Raw genomic sequence first — 19,142 nt, 5'->3', positions numbered from 1 at the left:
AGAGAGCAGACTCCGAGCTGAGCGTGAGCCCCATGCGGGGCTCAATTTCACGACCCTGAGATCACGACCTGAGCTGAAACCAAGAGTCGGGTGCTTAACCCACTGAGCCACCCAGGTGCCCCGTAACCTTCCTATTTTAAAGAACAAATCCAGACACTTAAGTGAACCAGAAAGGGGTTTTTTTCTGAAAATCTACAGACGATGACCTACACAGCTTCTGAAAGAGGCCTGCTATTATTCCTGGACTCTAGTCACTATGATGGCTAAGTTAAAAAAAAACAAAAAACAAACAACTGTATAAATATATACTTAATAAAATATATTACAGAGAAAGTATTGAAGAAAATGATATGATGGTGAAAAGGCCAAACAACATTTATTCATGTTTGAATTGGGATTCTCTAATATTATGTTCTTTGTCTAATATCCTACTCTCACTTCTATTATTTTTCATTTTGCTTTTTACTTTATGTTGTTTTAATTGTTTCACTTGCGTATACCTGACACACAATATTACAGCACCTTCACGTGTACAACACAGCACGGTTCACCATCTATGTTCTGCTAGGCACTGTGTTTTTAAATTTCTCTAAATAGGTAGGGGTTTTTTTTGTCCTTTAATTCTCTATTTCAGAGTATCCTACTTCCTTTTCAAATGCTTAACCTCTCTCCCTCTACATATATTTGAAAAGTCCTTTTCTCATTATCCATTTCTTGAAAGTTGTTTAAGTCAGACAAATATAAAAGTACCATATTTGTAAGCCTTGGAAAAGTATCCTTCCATAGGAATTATTTATGAGGTCCTGTATTTAAGTTGTTTTTGTATTGAAGAAATTAAAATTACAAACATAAAGAAAGCAAGCTAAAAGTACCTAGAAATTTCAAACATACTCATTTTAAAAGGTTTACAAATAAGTACTTCATGATTGACTCAGAAATCCTTAAAAAATAGAATGATGATGTGGTCAGCCTATGAACCCTAAAACCTATAGTTATATATGTACTCAATGCTTAAATATTTTAATTAATTAAATAATTAATTTTAGGGGGGGAGGGGCAGAGGGAGAATCTCAAGCAGGCTCCATGTCCAGCACAGGGCCCAATGTGGGGCTCACTCTCACAACCCTGAGATCATGACCTGAGCCAAAATCAAGACTGGGACGCTTAACTGACTGAGCAGCCCAGGCGCCCTATTTATTTTTTTAAATGTTAGCCAGGTCTTTTTTTTAATTAATTAATTTATTTTTAAGTAATCTCCACACCCAACGTGGGGCTCGGACTCTCAACCATGAGATCAAGAGTCGCATGCTCTTCCAACTGAGCCAGCCAGGCACCCCAGTGCTTAAATATTTTAAAGTAAATGATAGGCAAAGTATTTTTTTAAAAAGTCATCCTAACATTCTGCCCTTGAATACTTCAGTATGAATATCTAAAATATATAAAGCCAAAATAGCATTATAGCATTATAACTACCAAACTAATAATTAGTAAGTGAGACTGAGCTGTGGTATATTTTTTAGTAAATCTTTATGTCAGTTTTGGTACCAGTATCATCCTTGCTTCATAAGATAATAGGAAGTATTCCTTATTTTCCTACCTCTGAAACAGTTTAAAAGTAGCAAAGAAAAAAAATAACACTGAGATTTCCTGTTCTTTTTTTATTATTTTATTTTTTTAATTTTATTATTTTTAAATTCCAGTATAGTTAAGGTTCAGTGTTATATTTGTTTCAGGTGTACAATATAGTGATTCAAGAATTCTATACGTTATTCAACGCTCATCACAACAAGTGCACTCCTTAATCTCCATCGCCTGCTTCATCCACCCTCCCCTGCCCACTTCCCCCTGGTAACCTTCAGGACATTATATACCACATCTTCTTTATCCATTCATCCATCAGTTGATGGACATTTGGGCTCTTTCCATAGTTTGGCTATTATCAATAATGCTGCTATAAACATCAGGGTGCGTGTACCCCTTCAAATCTGTATTTTTGTATCCTTTGGATAAATACCTAGTAGTGCAATTGCTGGGTCGTAGGGTAGTTCTATTTTTAACTTTTTGAGGAACCTCCTAACTGTTCTCCAGATTGGCTGCACCAGTTTGCATTCCCACCAGCAGTGCAGAGGGTTCCCCTTTCTCCATATCCTTGCCAACATCTGTTGTTATCTGAGTTGTTCATTTCAGCCATTCTGACAGGTGTGAGGTGGTATCTTATTGTGGTTTTGATTTGTATTTCCCTGATGCCAAGTGATGTTGAACATTTTGTCATGTGTCTGTTGGCCATTTGTATGTCTTCTTTGGAGAAATGTCTCTTCATGTCTTCTGACCATTTTTAATTGGACAATTTGTTTATCTGGTGTTGAGTTGTGTAAATTCTTTTTTTTTTTTAATATTTTATTTATTTATTTGACAGAGAGAGCACAAGCAGGGGGAGCAGCAGAGGAAGAGGGAGAAGCAGGCTCCCCATCAAGCAGGGAGCCCAATGCGGGGCTCGATCCCAGGACCCTGGGATCATGACCTGAGCCAAAGGCAGACGCTTCACTGACTGAGCCCCCCAGGTGCCATGAGTTGTGTAAATTCTTGACATATTTTGGATACTATCCCTTTATCAGATAAGTCATTTGCAAATATCTCCCATTCAGTACGTTGTCTTTTGGTTTTGTTGACTGTTTCCTTTGCTGTGTAGAAGCTTTTTATTTTGATGTAGTCCCACAAAAAGAGTAGCACTGGGATATCCTGTTCTTTGAAAGAAACTGTCTCTTAGTTTATTGTTTGTTTCCCCCTAGTTTTATTAAGGTATAAGTGACAAAACTGTATATGTAAGTGTACAACAGAGTGCTTTGATACATTTATGCATTGTGAAAATATTACCACAATCAGGTTAACAAATCCATTACCTCACATACCATTTATTTAATGTGTGTGATGAGAACACTTAAGATCTACTCTCTTAGCAAATTACAAGCATACAATCCAGCATTATGAACTATAGTCACAATGCTGTACATTAGATCTAAGAAACTGGTATATCTTGTAACTGAAGGTTTGTACTCTTTGACTACCATCTCTCCCATTTTTCCCACCCCGCAACCTGTGGTAATCACCATTCAACTCTGTTTCTGTGAGTTCATTTGTTTTAAGAATTCACATATATGTGAGATCATGGTTCTGTCTGGTTTATTTCACTTAGCATAATGTCCTCTAGGACCATCCATGTTGTCACCAATGACAGGATTGTGTTCTTTCTCGTGGCTGACTAATGTTTCATTACATCCACCCAGATGTAGGTATAGACACAGATGTACATGTACATGTAAATATAGATAGAAATAGATAAAAATACCACAACTTCTTTATCCATTCAACCACTGGTGGATACTAAGGTTGTTTCCATGTTTTGGCTATTGTGAATGATGCAATGAACACAGGGGTGCATGTATCTTTTCGAGTTAAGTTTTCTCCCTTTGGAAGAATACCCAGAAGTAGAATTGCTGGATTATCTGGTAGTTCTGTTTTTAATTTTTTACATTTACATTCTCCCCAAAAGTGTACTAGGGTTCCCCTTTCTCCACATCCTTGCCAACATTTGTCATCTCTTCTATCTTTAATAAAAGCCATCTTAACAGGTGTGAGGTGATATCTCATTATGGTCTTGATTTGCCTTCTTTGGTCCTTGGCCCATTTTTTAAATTGGATGATGATGATGATGATGATGATGATGATCATTTTTACTATTGAGTTGTATAGATTTTTTGTATATTTTGGATACTGACCCTTTAGCATAAATATGGTTTGCAAATATTTTCTCCCATTCTGTGAGCTACCTTTTTTATTAATTGCTTCCCTTGCTGTGCAGAACTTTTTAGTTTGATGTAGTCCCCCTTGTTTATTTTTTCTTTTGTTGCCTAAGCTTTGGGTATACAAATAACCATTGCCAAGACCTGTGTCAAGGAGCTTTACCCCTACGTATTCTCCTTAGAGTTCCATGGTTTCAGGCATTACATTTGAAGTCTCTAATCAATTTTGGGTTAATTTTTGAGAGTGGTATACGATAGGGGTCCAGTTTCATTCTTTTGCATATGACTCTCCAGTTTTCCCAATATGATTTATTGAAGAGATGATTTTTCTCCACTGTGTGTTCTTGTTCCCTTGGTCAAGGATTATTAACCATTTATGCTAGGTTTATTTCTGGGCTCTCTATTCTGTCCCATTCTGCTATGTGTCTGTTTTCATGCCAGTACCATATTGTTTTGATTACTATACCTCTGCAATATATTCTGAGATCAGAAGTGTGATACCTCCAGCTTTGTTCTTTCTGAAGACTGCTATTGCTATTCTGGTTGTTTTGTAGTTCCATGCAAATTTTAGGTTTTTCGTTTTTTTTTTTTTTTACATAATTATCTGTAGATCTCTTTGGGAAGTATGAATATTTTAACAACATTTCATATTCAATATTCATAACAACATAACAATATTTAACAACATTAATACTTCCAATCCACAACAATGGGATATTGTTCCATTTATCTGCATCTTCTTCAATTCTTTTATCAATGTCTTATAATTTTCAGCACATAGATCTTTCACCTCCTTGATTAAATTTATTCCTAAGGACTTTTCTTTGATGCTATTATAAATGGAATTGTTTTCTTAATTTCTTTCTCCAATAGTTTACTGTTAGTCTATAGAAACACAACCGATTTTTGTATATTAATTTTGTACTGAATTTGTTCATCAGTTTTAACAATTTTTTGGCAGGATCTTTAGGGTTTTCTGTATACAAGATCGTGTCACCTGCAAACAGAAACAATTTCACTTTTTCTTTCTGATCTGGATAGCTTCTATTTCTTTTTCTTCCCTAACTGCTCTGGGTACATGTATATATTTGTTATTTCCTCTTGATGAACTAACTCCTTTATCATTACATAATAACCGTCTTTGTTTCTTGTTAAAGTTTTGAAGTTGAAGTGTATTTCTTCATAAGTATATCCACCCCTGCTCTATTTTGGTTTTCATTTGCATCAAATGTTATTTTTTCCATCTCTTCACTTTCAGCTCTTTCACTTTCAGCAGTCCATTAAAGCTGACATGAGTCTCTTGTAAGCAGCATATAGTTAGGTCTTGTTTTTTTATCCATTCAATCACTGTATTTCTTTTGGTTTGATAATCCATTTAAATTTAAAGTACTTACTAATATGTAAGGTCTTACACATGTCATCTTATTCATATTCTGGCTGTTTTATATTTTCTTTCTTCCTCTTTTGCTGTCTTCCCTTGTAATCTGATGATTTTCTGTATTGGTACACTTTGGTTCCTTTTTAAAAATTGCTTGAATACTACTGTAAGTTTTTCCCTTGTGGTTTATATAACATATAACATTCTATTTTAAGCTGGTAAGTTAACTCTGACCTCATACAAAAACTCTACTCCCTTCAACATTTTGTTTCTAATGTCACAATTTACATATTCTATATTGTATATCCATTTAAAAATGTCATAGCTATAGTTATTATTAATATTTTTGTCCTTTAACTTTTGTGGTAAAGTGATCTACATTATTACAGTGCCTGAATTTGACTATACACTTGCTTTATCAGTGTTTTATATTTTCACATTTGCATCCTTTCATTTCAGCGTAAAGAACTAATTTCAGCATTTCCTGGAAGGCAGGTCTTGTGGTAATGAACTCCCTCAGCTTTTGTTTGTCTGTGGAAGTCTTTGTCTCTCCTTCATTTTGGAAGGACAGCTTTGCTGGGTATAGTATTTTTACTTGGTATTTTTTTCCTTTAAGGACTGAATATATCAACCTACTCTCCTCCCAGCCTATAAGGTTTTCCTGAGAAATCCACTGATAGGTTGATGGGTGTTCCTTTGACATAGGAGTTTTTTGTCTCTTGCTGCTTTCAAAATTATAAAATTATCCATGTCTTTGATTTTAGACACTTTATTATGTGTCTCAGTGAAGTACTCTTTGGGTTGAAAATATATGGGGAATTATAGGCTTCATGAACTTTGATGCTCATTTCTCTCCCCAGATTTGGAAAACTGTCAGCCATTATTTCTTTAAATAAGCTTTCTGTCCTTTTCTCCCTCTTTGTCCTGTGACTCCTCTAATGCATATGTATTGTTTCACTTGATGATATCCCATAATTCACATAGGCTTTCTTCACTTTTTCTTCATTCTTTTTACTTTTTTCTCCTCTGACTTTATAATTATAAATTACGTGTCTTCAAGTTCACAGAGTCTTTTGTTCTGTTTCTTTCTACTGCTGATGCTTTCTATTGCATTATTTTCATTTCATTCATTGTATTCTTCAGCTCCCCAATTCCTCTTTGGTTCTTTTTTTTGTTCTTATGATTTCCATCTCTCTGTTAAACTTCTTGTTTTACATATTGTTTTCCTGATTTCACTGAGGTGTCTTTCTGTGTTTTCTGGAAGCTCACTTCTTCAAAACAACTAATTTGAATTCTTTCTCAAGCAAATTGTAGATCTCCATTTCTTTTGGAGTAGTTACTAGAAAATTATTTTGTTCCTTTACTGGTATTATTTCTTTGATTTTTCATGTTTCTTTAAGCCTTACATTGTCGTCTTAGCATTTGAAGAACTACTCACCTCTTCCAGTCTTTACTAACTGCCTTCGGGGGGAAAAAAATGCCTTCTGTCAGCCCTGCTAGGGATTCTGAGGCTTTATCATACCTTTTCTATGAATATGCCTACTCCAAATTTCTTGTCCCCTCTTAGGAGTGAATTCTTATGATTGTATGCCTTCTCCTAATTCCACAAAGCCAGGCTACATGCTATGAGTCTCCTGTTTGCTTTCCCTACAGCAGTGCTAAATGCCCAAGTTTGTATGTTCTCTTTCACTTCTACAGGGTTGAGCTGGCTTTCTACTTATTCTAACTGTCCACAAAGACTTGTACTCTGCAGGTATAGGGTGGAGCACCATGTGGGTAAGGAGAATGAAATGTCAGAGATGGGGGCGCCTGGGTGGCTCAGTTGGTTAAGCGACTGCCTTCGGCTCAGGTCGTGATCCTGGAGTCCTGGGATCGAGTCCCGCATCGGGCTCCCTGCTCGGCAGGGAGTCTGCTTCTCCCTCTGACCCTCCTCCCTCTCATGCTCTCTGTCTCTCATTCTCTCTCTCTCTCAAATAAATAAATAAAACCTTTAAAAAAAAAAAAAAAAGAAATGTCAGAGATGCCCCTGGGTCAGATGGGGGGATTCACAGGCCAAGTATTCCCATCAGCTAGTGGCCAGGCTTCCTAATGGAGTGTGTGATTAGTAAGATCTGTGTTCCTTGTTGCGTTCTGAACACTGGCTGTTATGCTCCCAGTCTCCCTGCCCCTCAGTCATGTAGATCACCCCTGTATTCTGAAAGAGTGAGAGAGAAGTGAGTGTCTTTGACAGCATCCTTTGTAGCTGGGGAAATAGGAAACTCACTCACATGCTCTCACTTTCCCCTGTGGGAGAAACTGCAGGCTGAGTTCGTCTTTTTGCACTGAGCTGTGCCACCTTGGAGATGGGGTGACATAGGAAAAGTGAAACTGTTCTGCTTACTCTCTTCAGTGTTCCCAATCTCAAGATTTTTTTGTCCTCACAGTGGTGTGCTTGGAAGTTCTCTACTGGATTCCTGGGTCCCACAAAGGTACTCTCACCTGTGCGTGATTGCCACAATCAGTGTTCTTTGGGGGAAAGATGGTAGAAAACTCCTATTCCACCAATTTGCTGATGCTATTCTCCTTGGATTTCCTGTTCTTTCAAGGTTTGGTAAAATTTCCCAGTGAAATTTTGGGGGTAGATCTTGAACAACATTCTCAAGTTTTTATTTGGAAGTTTGTCTATTTAGATGTTACATCTCTCCTGGGGTGAGGTTTGGTAGATTATGTATTCACAGAGAATTATCCATTTCATTTACATTGTGAAATAAATTTATACACAGTGAAAAGGAGTGTGGCTTCTAAAATTTCCTGTTTCAATGGTTTCTCCACCTCATTTATAATGTTTCTGTACCTTCTTCCCCTATCTGCAAACTTCTGTTTGGATCTTAATTATATAATTAAAAGTAATTAATGTCACTACAAGCTTATGCCTACGTTCCCTCAATCATACCTTGGCTATGGTCCTCTACTACAGGGTTGGCCACCCCCACCCCCCTTTTTTGTAAAGGGCCAGAGAGCAACTTTATGTTACTCTTTAACGTCCCCATTCAGTCTCATTGCATACTCTTCTGCTTATCTCAAAATTCTTTAGAATAAAAAAAAAAGAATATAAATATATACTAGCAATAAGTGAAAGCTCTGTGCTGCACATTGTCATCAGGAATTGGTATTGTCAGTGTTTTGGAGTTTGTCAATTCCCTAATAACATACGATGTTGAACATCTTTTCATATACTTACTTCACATCTGTATTATCTTTTTTGGTGAGGGCCTTTTAGATATGTTGTGCATTTTGTAGTTTACCTCACACAAACTTTGTACATATTTTGTTACATTTATACCTAACCATTTCATTTGGGGTGGACGACTAATATGAATGGTACTATGTTTTTTTTTTTAATGGACTGCTTCATGAATGTGTATGTCATCCCTGTGCAGGGGCCATGCTAATCTTCTCTGTATCGTTCCAACTTTAGCATATGTGCTGCCGAAATGATCACAAATGGCACTGTTTTTAATTTCAAATTCCACTTACTCATTGCAGTTACATAGGAAAGTGACTCACTTCTCTATATTAACCTCATATCCTGTAACCTTGCAGTAACTGCTTGATTTTTTGTTATTTCTGATTTTCTACATAGAATGATCATGTCATCTGCAAAGACAGTTTTATTTCTTCCTTCCCAATTTGTATACCTTTTTATTTCCTTCTACAGTCTTATTGCATTAGTTAGAACTTCTGGTACAATGATGAAAGCGGTTGTGAGAGAGAACCTTCTTGTCTTGTTGCTGACCTTAGCAGGAAAGCTTCAAGTGTCTTATCATTAAATATGATGTTAGTTTTAGGCTCTTTTGTGGATGTTCTTCACTAAACAGAAGAACTATTCCTAAGTTTCCAGAGATTTTCTGTCAAGAATAGGTGGTAGATTTTGTCAAATGTTTTTCTGCATTTATTGATAAGATGATGTGATTTTTCTTATTTAATCCCACTCCACTCTCATATCACACTGTATCATTTCAAGGATAGAGCCAGCACCTCATAATAACAAAATATTCCTAATTCCTCCCTCTCGTCCCTTGTATCTTGATGTCATTCAATTTACTTATATGTATTACACACATTTAAGCATATATAAGTATCATATAAACATGCATGATTGAATAATGTTATTATTTTGAACAAATATTTTACACAAATGTTATTTTGAACATATAGTTTGACCCAGTAGAGTAATTAAGAATAAAAAAATAAAAATTATTATTCCACTTTCACCTATTCATTCTCTGATGTTCTTTTCTTTATGTAGATCCAAGTTCCTGACCTATATCATTTTCCTTCTCAAAATAACTTGTTTCAACATTCTTGCAGGTAGGTCTACTGGCAATAAATTCCCTTAATTTTTGTTTGAGGTTTTTATTTCTCACTAACTTTTTAAGGCTAACTGAGCAGGTTACAGAATTCTAGGACCCTGATTCTTTCCTCTCAGTATTTTAAATACTTCACTCCACCCTCATCTTGCTTATATGGTTGCTGAAAAGAAGTCTGGTGTAATTCTTATTTTTGCTCTGCTATAAAGTAGGACATTTTTTTTCCTTCTGTCTTTCAAGATTATTTATTTATGGTTTTATGAAGTTTGAGTATAATATGCCTACATGAAGTTTTTTATTTTTGGTCTACCTGTGGAGGTTTTTTTTGGTTGGAGGGCATCTATCCTATTTGGTGTTCTCTGAGCTTCCTGGATTTATGGTTTGGTGTCTGATGTTAATTTCTAGAAATTGTCAGTCACTATTGCTTTAAATATTGCTCCTGTTTTTTTCTCTGTTCCTTCTCCTTCTGATATTCCCATTTCATATATGTTATGCCTTTTGTCATTGTCCCACAGTACCTGAATATTCTCTACTGGGTATTTTTTAGACTTTTTTTCAATTTCATTTTCAGTTTTGGAAGTTTTTATGTCATTCTCAAGGTCACTAATTCTTTCCTTAATTGTGTTTTGTCTATAATAAACCTATCAAAGGAATTCTTCATTTCTGTTATAGTACATTTGATTTCTAAGCATTTCTGTTTTATTCTTTCTTAGAATTTCCATCTCTCCTGGGGTTTCAAAGATGACATTGGAGTAGGCAGACCCTAGACTTGCCTCATCTGAAAAATACAACTAGGTAACTATTGAATCATCCTGAATACATCAGAAATCAACCTGAAGACTGAAGGAACAAACTCCAAAACTAAGAGAAGAAAAGAGGCCACATTGAAGAGGTAGGAAGTGCAGAGACATGGTTTAGGGGAGAAAAGGATCACGAGTGTTGTGGGAGGGAGGGAGCAGAGGTGGTAGAGAAGGGCAAGAGAGAGGAGCACACAGGGGGACGCACAAAAAACATTTCCCCAAAGCCACTGACTTGGCAAATGAAAGGGGCTAAATTTCGTTAAGTTCTTGCAACCAGTGGGGCTTAAAACCTGTTGTTTTAAAGGTCAGCAGACTTGGCTGCAATAGAGCCCAGAGGGCACTGTCCAAATCCTGGAAGTAAGGCAAGCAAACAACCTGAGGGACAGATAGCATGGAAACAGGGATCTGAAGAGTGTCTGGGGCACACAGTGGAGACATTATTTGCTCTTCTTGGAACATGTCCCTGAAGAGCTGTATTTAAGTGGATGCCTCTCCAGGAACAAAGGAGCTAGCTGGCGCCATTTCTCTCTCCTGACCCGAAGCATAAAGAGAGTCACCTGCAGGAAGCAGTGCAGTGCAAACACTGGCTGCCTAACTTTTTGCACCAAGAAGCCCTACCCCTCTGTGCTCTGGTGAGACTGCCTTCCAGTCACACTTCCTTCAGTCCCAGTGCAGAGGGTCCTTCCTCCAAAGACCAGCACAAACTCATGCCCACATCACGTCTCCCAAATAGGGAGTTCCACAGGGCCTCAGTTGCAGTGGAGGTGGTGACAGGTCTCATTTCAAAAGCAGAAGAGCACACCTAGTTAAAACTTGCCACATTCAGGCCAGGCACCAAACACTGCCCACAGCAGGCAAGGACAGCCTCTGCAAACAACTGGTCTGAAGGACAGAGAAGCCAAAAACATCAGTACAGTGCAAGCAGCACACACCAGAGACACTCCCTGAAGCGCCAGGCCTTGGGCACTGCATGAACACTTTTCATAAGGCCATTACATTTAGGAACATGAAACATAACTGGCTTTTCTAACACACAGAAGAAGGCAGAGATTTAGACAAAATGCGAAGACAGAAGAATTTGTCACAAATGAACAAGATAAGGCCATGACCAGAGATCTAAGTGAAACAGACATAAGTAACATGCCTGATGGAGCATATAAAGCAATGATCATAAGGATACTTACTGGGCTTGGGGCAAAGCACAAAAGACATCAGTGAGATCCTTACCATAGAGATAAAAGTTAAAAAAGAATCAATCAGAGATGAAGAGTGCAATAAAAGAGATCAGAAACACAACTGAGAAATAAACAGCAGGCTGAAAGAAGTAGAGGAACAAACTAATGACCCCGAAGACAATGTAATGGAAAGAAATGAAGCTGAATGAAAGAGAAAAAGGAGAATTATGCAACATGAGAATAGATTTAGGGAACTCAGTAACTCCATCAAATGTAGTAATATCTTTATTATAGGAGTCCCAGAAGAAGAAGAGAGAGAAAAGGGGGAAGAAAATTTATTTGAAGAAATAATAGCTGAAAACGTCCCTAAATTGGGGTAGAAAACAGAAAGCCAGATACAGGAGGCACAGAGAACCCTGAGCAAAATCAACAAAAGACGGTCAATACCAAGACATACTGTAATTATATTTGCAAAACATATTGATAAAGAAAAAAATCTTAAAAGCAGCAAGACAAAAAAAGTCTTTAACTTACAAGGGAAACCCCATAAGGCTAGCAGGAGATTTTTTTTCAACAGAAACATGGCAAGCCAGATGGGAGTGGAATGATATATTCAACATGCTGAATGGGAAAAGTATGCAGCCAGGAATACTCTATCCAGCAAAGCTATCATTCAGACTAGGAGGAGTGATAGAGTTTTCCAGACAAACAAAAACTAAAACCACTAAACCAGCCCTGCAAGAAACATTAAAGGGGACTCTTTGAGTGGAAAGGAGAGACCAAAATTGAAAAAGACAAGAAAACATCAGAAAAAAAATCTCTAGAAAGAATGACAAAACAAGTAATAAAATAGCACTAAATACATTATCTATCAATAATTATTCTGAATATTTGTAAATGGACTAAATGCTCCAATCCACAGACAAAGAGTAACAGAATGCATTAAAAAAAAAAAAAGACTCATCATATGCTGCCTACAAAAGACTAACTTTATTTCATTTAAATTCAAGTGGCCAACACATAGTACATCATTAGCTGTTGATGTAGTGTTCAATGATTCATTACCTGTGTGTAACACCCAGTGCTCATCACATCATGTGCCCTCCTTAATGCCCGTCCCCCAGTTACCCCATCCCCCCCCCCAACCTCCCTTTCCACAACCCTCAGTTTGTTTCCTGGAGTCCAGAGTCTCTCATGGTTTGTCTCCCTCTCTGATTTCTTCCCATTCAGTTTTCCCTCCCTTCCCCTATGATCCTCTGCACTAATTCTTATATTCCACACATAAGTAAAACCATATGATAATTGAAAAGACTCACTTTAGACCTAAAGTCACACGGACATTGAAAGTGAAGGGACAGAAAGTGAAGGGACGGAGAAATATTTATAATGCAAACAGATGACAAAAGAATGCCAGAGTTAGCAATACTTATATCAGACAAACTAGATTTTAAACCAAAGACTGTAATAAGAGACAAAGAAGGACACTATAGGGTAGGACTTAAGGTGGCAAAGGATTAGGGGGACCCTAAGCTTGTGTCGTCCCTCAAACACAGCTAGATATTTATCAAATCATTCTGAACACCCAAGAAATCAGTCAGAAGTCTGAGAGAACAAAAACTGCAAGTCTACAAGTAGAAAAGTGACCTCTTTTGGAAGTTAGGAGGTGCGGAGAGTTGAATTGGGAGAGATACAGCTATGGATACAGTGGCAGGGAGGAAGCTTACTTACAGAAGTTACCACAAAGTATTATAAGCAAAATCTGAACTTTTAGAAGTCTGCTACAGTGGGGAACATGCCAGGCTTAAAGGTGCTCAGGTGTGAAGTGGGGCAGAATCCCAGGTGTGACACCGTGGTCCGAGGATCCCTTGGTTTGCAAGAATGGGTGGCGCCTAAGTGCTGCACTGTTCCCAGGCACTGGAGTATGGAAGCCAGCTGAGAACAGCGAGTGTTGGTGCCGGCCTTCTGCTCTGTTTGGACATAAATTTAGAAAGGCTGGGTGGTTGTGTGACCACTTTCCTGGCATGGCCCAGCAAATGGCAAAAGCATGGTGAGACCCTCCCCTGGAGGAACAGTATGGATCCGCGCTAGAGAAGTTGATAAAATTTGGAGTTTTGAAACTCAGTTTTGCACCTGAGATAAAAAACCTCAGACACAGGCAAGGTGAATGTAGGGTTCTGATGAAAACAGGGGACACAAGAGTGATTGACTGTTCTTCTGTGAGGGCTCACTGAAGAGTGTGGGCATGAACTTTCACCTCCCAGGCTAGATAGTGGGATACTGCCATATTCATCCTACCCATCAGTGCTGAAAGCCTTCAGGGAGGAAAACAGCACCACCTAGTGAAGGCCGGAGCTGTTTACACCAAGCCCTGCACCCCTGTGCCCTGGAAGTGCATTTCCACTGAAACAAGTCAGCCTGAGATCTCCTCCAGAAGACCAGCATGAACAACTTGCTAGCACTAAGCTTCCTGATCATAGAGTGCTGCAAAGCTTGAGCTCTAGGGGTAAATAGGATCGAACTGCCTTTTTACTTTTATTACTTATTTTATTATTATTTTCCAATTATTTTCTTATTTTTTGATTCCTTCGTTTTTAATATTAATTTTAAATTTACTTATATGGATATACTTTATGCATATATTTTTTATTTTTTGTTTACTTTTATATTATATTATTTATTTTATGTTGGGATCTAGATCTTTTTAACAAGCAGACCAAAACACCCAGGATCTAGTTGCTTTGTTTCTGTTCTGTTATATTTTTCTTTATCTTTTATGGTTTTTTTCCCTTTCTTTCTTCTTTTCTAGACCAAAATGATGAGATGGAGAAATTCACCCCAAAAGAAAGGAAGTACAACTCATGGACAGAGATTTAATCAATACAGATACAATGTGTCTGAACTAGAATTTAAAGCAATGATTATTAGGAGACTAGCCGGGCTTGAAAAAAAGCATAGAAGACACCAGACAATCACTTACTGCATAGATTAAAAAAAAAACTAAAATCTAGTCAGGCCAAAATTAAAAATGCTACAACCAAGACACAATCCCAAATGGAAGTCATAAAAACAAGGATGGATGAAGCAGAGGAGCAAATTAGTGATACTGAAGATAAAACTATCAAAAACAATGAATCTGAAAAAAAAAAGAGGGAAAGAAAGGTAATGGACCACAAAGACAGACTTAGGGAACTCAGCAACTTACAAAAATATAATAATATTCGTATCATAGGAGTCCCAGAAGATGAAGAGAGAGAAAAAGGGGCAGATGGTTTATTCAAACAAATGATAGCTGAAACTTCCCTAATCTGGGGAAGGACACAGACATCAAAATCCAGGAAGCACAGAAAACACCCATGAAATTCAACAGAAGCTGACCATCGCCGAGCCATATCACAGTGAAAATCACAAAATACACAAACAAGGAAAGAGTCCTGAAAGCAGCAAGGGAAAAAAAGTTCTTAACCTAAAAGGGAAGACACATCAGGTTCACAGCAGATCTGTCCACTGAAACCTGGCAGGCCAGAAAGCATTGGAAGGAAATATACAACGTGCTGAAGGAAAAAACCTGCACCCAAGAATTCTTTATGCAGCAAGACTGTCATTCAGAATAGGAGAGACAAAGACTTTCCCAGAAAAACAAAAACTAAAGGAGTTCGTGACGACTAAACCAGCTCTGAAAGAAATATTACAGGGGAATCTTTTGAGGGTGGGGGGGCGGGGGAGACCAAAAGCAACAAAGACTAGAAAGGACCAGAGAACATCACCAGAAACACCAACTCCATAGGTAAAAAAAATGGCACTAAATTCATCTTTCAATAATCACTCTGAATGTAAATGGACTATAAATGCTCCAATCAAAAGACATAGGGTGTGGGAATGGATTAAAAAAAAACAAGATCTATCTATAAGCTGCCTACAAGAGACTCATTTTAGACCTAAAGACACCTGCAGATGGAAAGTGAGAAATGAAAAACCATGTATCATGCTAATGGGCATCAAAAGAAAGCTGGGAGTAGCCACACTTATATCAGACAAAATCGACTTTAAAATAAAAACTGTAACAAGAGATGAAGGGCACTATATCATAATGAAGGGATCTATATCCATCAAGAAGATCTAACAATTATAAATATTTATGCCCCCAACTTGGAACACCCAAATATGTAAAACAATTAATAATAAACATAAAGAAACTCATTGATAACAATACAATAAAAGAAGGAGACTTTTAACACCCCACTTACAGCAATGGACACCTCATCTAAGCAGAAAATCAACAAAGAAACAATGGCTTTGAATAACACGCTGGATCAGATGAACTTAATAGATATTTTCAGAACATTTCATCCTAAAGCAGCAGAATACATATTCTTTGAGTTTACATGGAACATTCTCCAGAATAGATCATATACAGGGTCACAAATCAACCCTCAACAAGTACAAAAAGATTGAGATCATATCATGCATATTTTCAGACCACAATGCTATGAAACTGGAAGTCAATCACAAGAAAAAAATTGGAAAGACCACAAATACATGGAGGTTAAAGAACATCCCAGTAAAAAATGAATGGCTTAACCAGGATATTAAAGAAAGAATAAAAAAATATATATGGAAGCAAATGAAAATAAAAAGACAACATTCAAAAACCTTTGGGACGCAGCAAAGACTAAGAGAGAAGTATATTGCAATACAGGCATACCTCAAGAAGCAAGAAAAGTCTCAAATATACACAAAAAAACCTTACACTTAAAGGAACTAGAAAAGGAATAGCAAATAAAGCCTAAAGCCAGCAGAAGAAGGGAAATAATAAACATGAGTGCAGAAATAAATGATACAGAAACAACAACAAAAAAAAATCAGTAGAACAATTTAACAAAACTAAGAGCTGGTTCCTCGAGAGAGTTAATAAAATTGATAAACCCCTAGCCAGACTTATCAGAAAGAAAAGAGAAAGGACCCAAATACATAAAATCATGAATGAAAGCAGAGAGATCATAACTAACAACACAGAAGTACAAACAACTATAAGAGAATACTATGAAAAATCATATGCCAACAAACTAGGCAACCTGGAAGAAATGGACAAAGTACTAGAAACCTACAAACTACCAAATCTAAAACAGGAAGAAATAGAAAATTTGAACGGACCAATAACCAGCAAAGAAACTGAATCAGTCATCAAAAATCTCCCAACACACAAAAGTCTTGGGCCAGACAGATTCCCAGGGAAATTCTACCAAACATTTAAATGTGAATACTCAAACTGTTCCTAAAAACAGAAATGGAAAGAAAAGTTCCATTCATTCTATGAAGCCAGCACTACCTTGATCCCAAAACCAGACAAAGACACTAAAAAGAATTACAGACCAGTATTCCTGATGAACATGGATACAGAAATTCTCAACAAGATACTAGCAAATCAAATCCAACAGTACATTAAAAGAATTATTCACCAAGATCAAGTGGGATTTATTCCTGGGCTGCAGAGGTGGTTCAATATTCGCAAATCAGTCAACACGATACACCTCATTAATAAAAGGATGAGAACCATGTGATCCTGTCAATAGATGCAGAAGAAGCATTTGACAAAATGCAGCATCCATTCTGGATAAAAATCCTCAACAAAGTAGGGATAGATGGAACATACCCCACCATCATAAAGGCCATATATGAAAGACCCACAGCTAATATTATCCTCAATGGGGAAAAACTGACAGCTTTTCCCCTACTGTCAGGAATAAGAGAGGGATTTCCACTGTCCCCATTATTATTATTACAACATAGGACTGGCAATCTAAGCCTCAGCAATCAGAAAACAAAAATAAAAAGCATCCAAATTGCAAGGAAAAAGTCTAATTTTCACTCTTTGCAGATGACATAGAGAAAATCTATGTAGAAAATCCAAAAGATGGGGAACCTGGGTGGCTCAGTTGGTTAAGTGTCTGCCTTCAGCTCGGGTCATGATCCTGGAGTCCTGGGATTGAGCCCCATGTCGGGCTCCCTGCTCAGCGGAGAGTCTGCTTCTCCCTCTCACTCTGTGCACAGACTTGCTCTCTCTCTCTCTCTCAAATAAATAAAGTCTTAAAAAAAAAAGAAAAAGAAAATCTGAAAGACTCCACCAAAAAATCGCTAGAACTAATACGTGCATTCATCAATATTGCAGAATATAAAATCAATGTGCACAAATCTATTGCATTTCTATACACCAATATCAAAGCAGCAGAAAAAGAAATCAGGGAATCGATCCCATGTGTAATTGCCCGCCCCCCCAAATAAGATACCTAGGAATAAACCTAAGTAAAGTGATAAAAAATTTGTATTCTGAAAACTATAGATCACTTATGAAATAAATTGAAAAGGATACAAAGAAATGGAAAGCTTTCCATGCTCAGGGACTGGAAGAACAAACACTGTTAAAATGTCTATGCTACCCAAAGCAATCTACATAGCACCAGCATTTTTCACAGAGCTAGAATAAGCAATATTAAAATATGTATGGAACCAGAAAAGACCCCAAAGAGCCAAAGCAATTCTGATAAAGAAAAACAAAACTGGAGGTATCACTTATTCCAGATTTCAAGCTATTTTACAAAGCTGCAATCATGAAGACAATATGGTACTGGCACAAAATCAGACACATAGATCAATGGGACAGAATAGAGAAACCAGAAATGAACCCACAGCTATACGGTCAACTAATCTTTGCCAAAGCAGGAAAGAAGATCCAATGGGAAAAATTCTGTTCAACAAATGGTGTTGGGAAAACTGGACAGTCACATTCAGAGGAACAAAACTGGACCACTTTCTTACACCATACACAAAAATAAATTAAAAATGGATGGAACACCTAAATGTGAGACAGGAAATCATCAAAAACCTAGAGGAAAGCACAGGCAGAAACCTCTTTGAGCTCAGCCATAGCAACTTATTAGACACGTTGCCAGAGGCAAGGGAAACAAAAGCAAAAATGAATAATAGGATTCATCAAGATATAACCTTCTGCACAGCAAAGGAAACAATCAACAAAATTAAAAGGCAGCTGGCGGAATGGGAGAAGATATTTGCAAATAATATATCTGATAAAGCATTAGTATCCAAAATCTATAAAGAGCTTATCAAACTCAACACCCAAAAAACAAATATTCCAGTTAAGAAATAGGGAGAAGACAGGGTGCCTGGGTGGCACATTCACTTAAGTGTCCAACTTTCAGTTTTGGCTCAGGTTGTGGTCTCAGGGTTGTGAGATCAAGCCCCGCTTCAGGCTCTGTGTTCAGCTTGGATTCTGCTTCGGATTCTCTCTCCCTCTGCCCCTCCTGCTCCTGCTCTCTCTCTAAATAAAAAAAAAGGAAAGAAGAAAAGAAAAGAAAGAAAAAGAAAAAGAAATGGGCAGAAGACATGAACAGACACTTTCCCAAAGAAGACATCCAGATGGCTTACAGACATATGAAAAGATGCTCAACATTGCTCATCATCAGGGAACTACAAATCAAAACTACCTCACACCTGTCAGAATGACTAAAATTAACCATACAGGAAACAACAAATGTTGGTGAGAATGCGGAGAAAGGGGAACCCTCTTGCACTGTTGGTGGGAATGCAAACTGGCACAGCCAATCTGAACAGTTTGGAGGTTCCTC

General features: G+C 37.4%; 1 protein-coding gene and 1 non-coding gene across 2 annotated transcripts in view; both read right to left on the bottom strand.

Moving 5' to 3' along the window:
* The window catches only part of LANCL2 (LanC like glutathione S-transferase 2), a 65,092-nt gene that overhangs the window by 21,530 nt on the left and 24,420 nt on the right, over positions 1–19,142 (bottom strand). The window lies entirely within an intron of this gene.
* LOC118522670 (U6 spliceosomal RNA) lies at positions 8,553–8,659 on the bottom strand. Its single transcript, XR_004910748.1, has one exon. It is a non-coding gene; the product is annotated as a U6 spliceosomal RNA (small nuclear RNA).

This window comes from Halichoerus grypus, chromosome 12 (genome assembly GCF_964656455.1).
Source record: "Halichoerus grypus chromosome 12, mHalGry1.hap1.1, whole genome shotgun sequence".
NCBI classification, from domain to species: domain Eukaryota; kingdom Metazoa; phylum Chordata; class Mammalia; order Carnivora; family Phocidae; genus Halichoerus; species Halichoerus grypus.
This window is presented reverse-complemented; position numbering and strand designations above follow the sequence as displayed.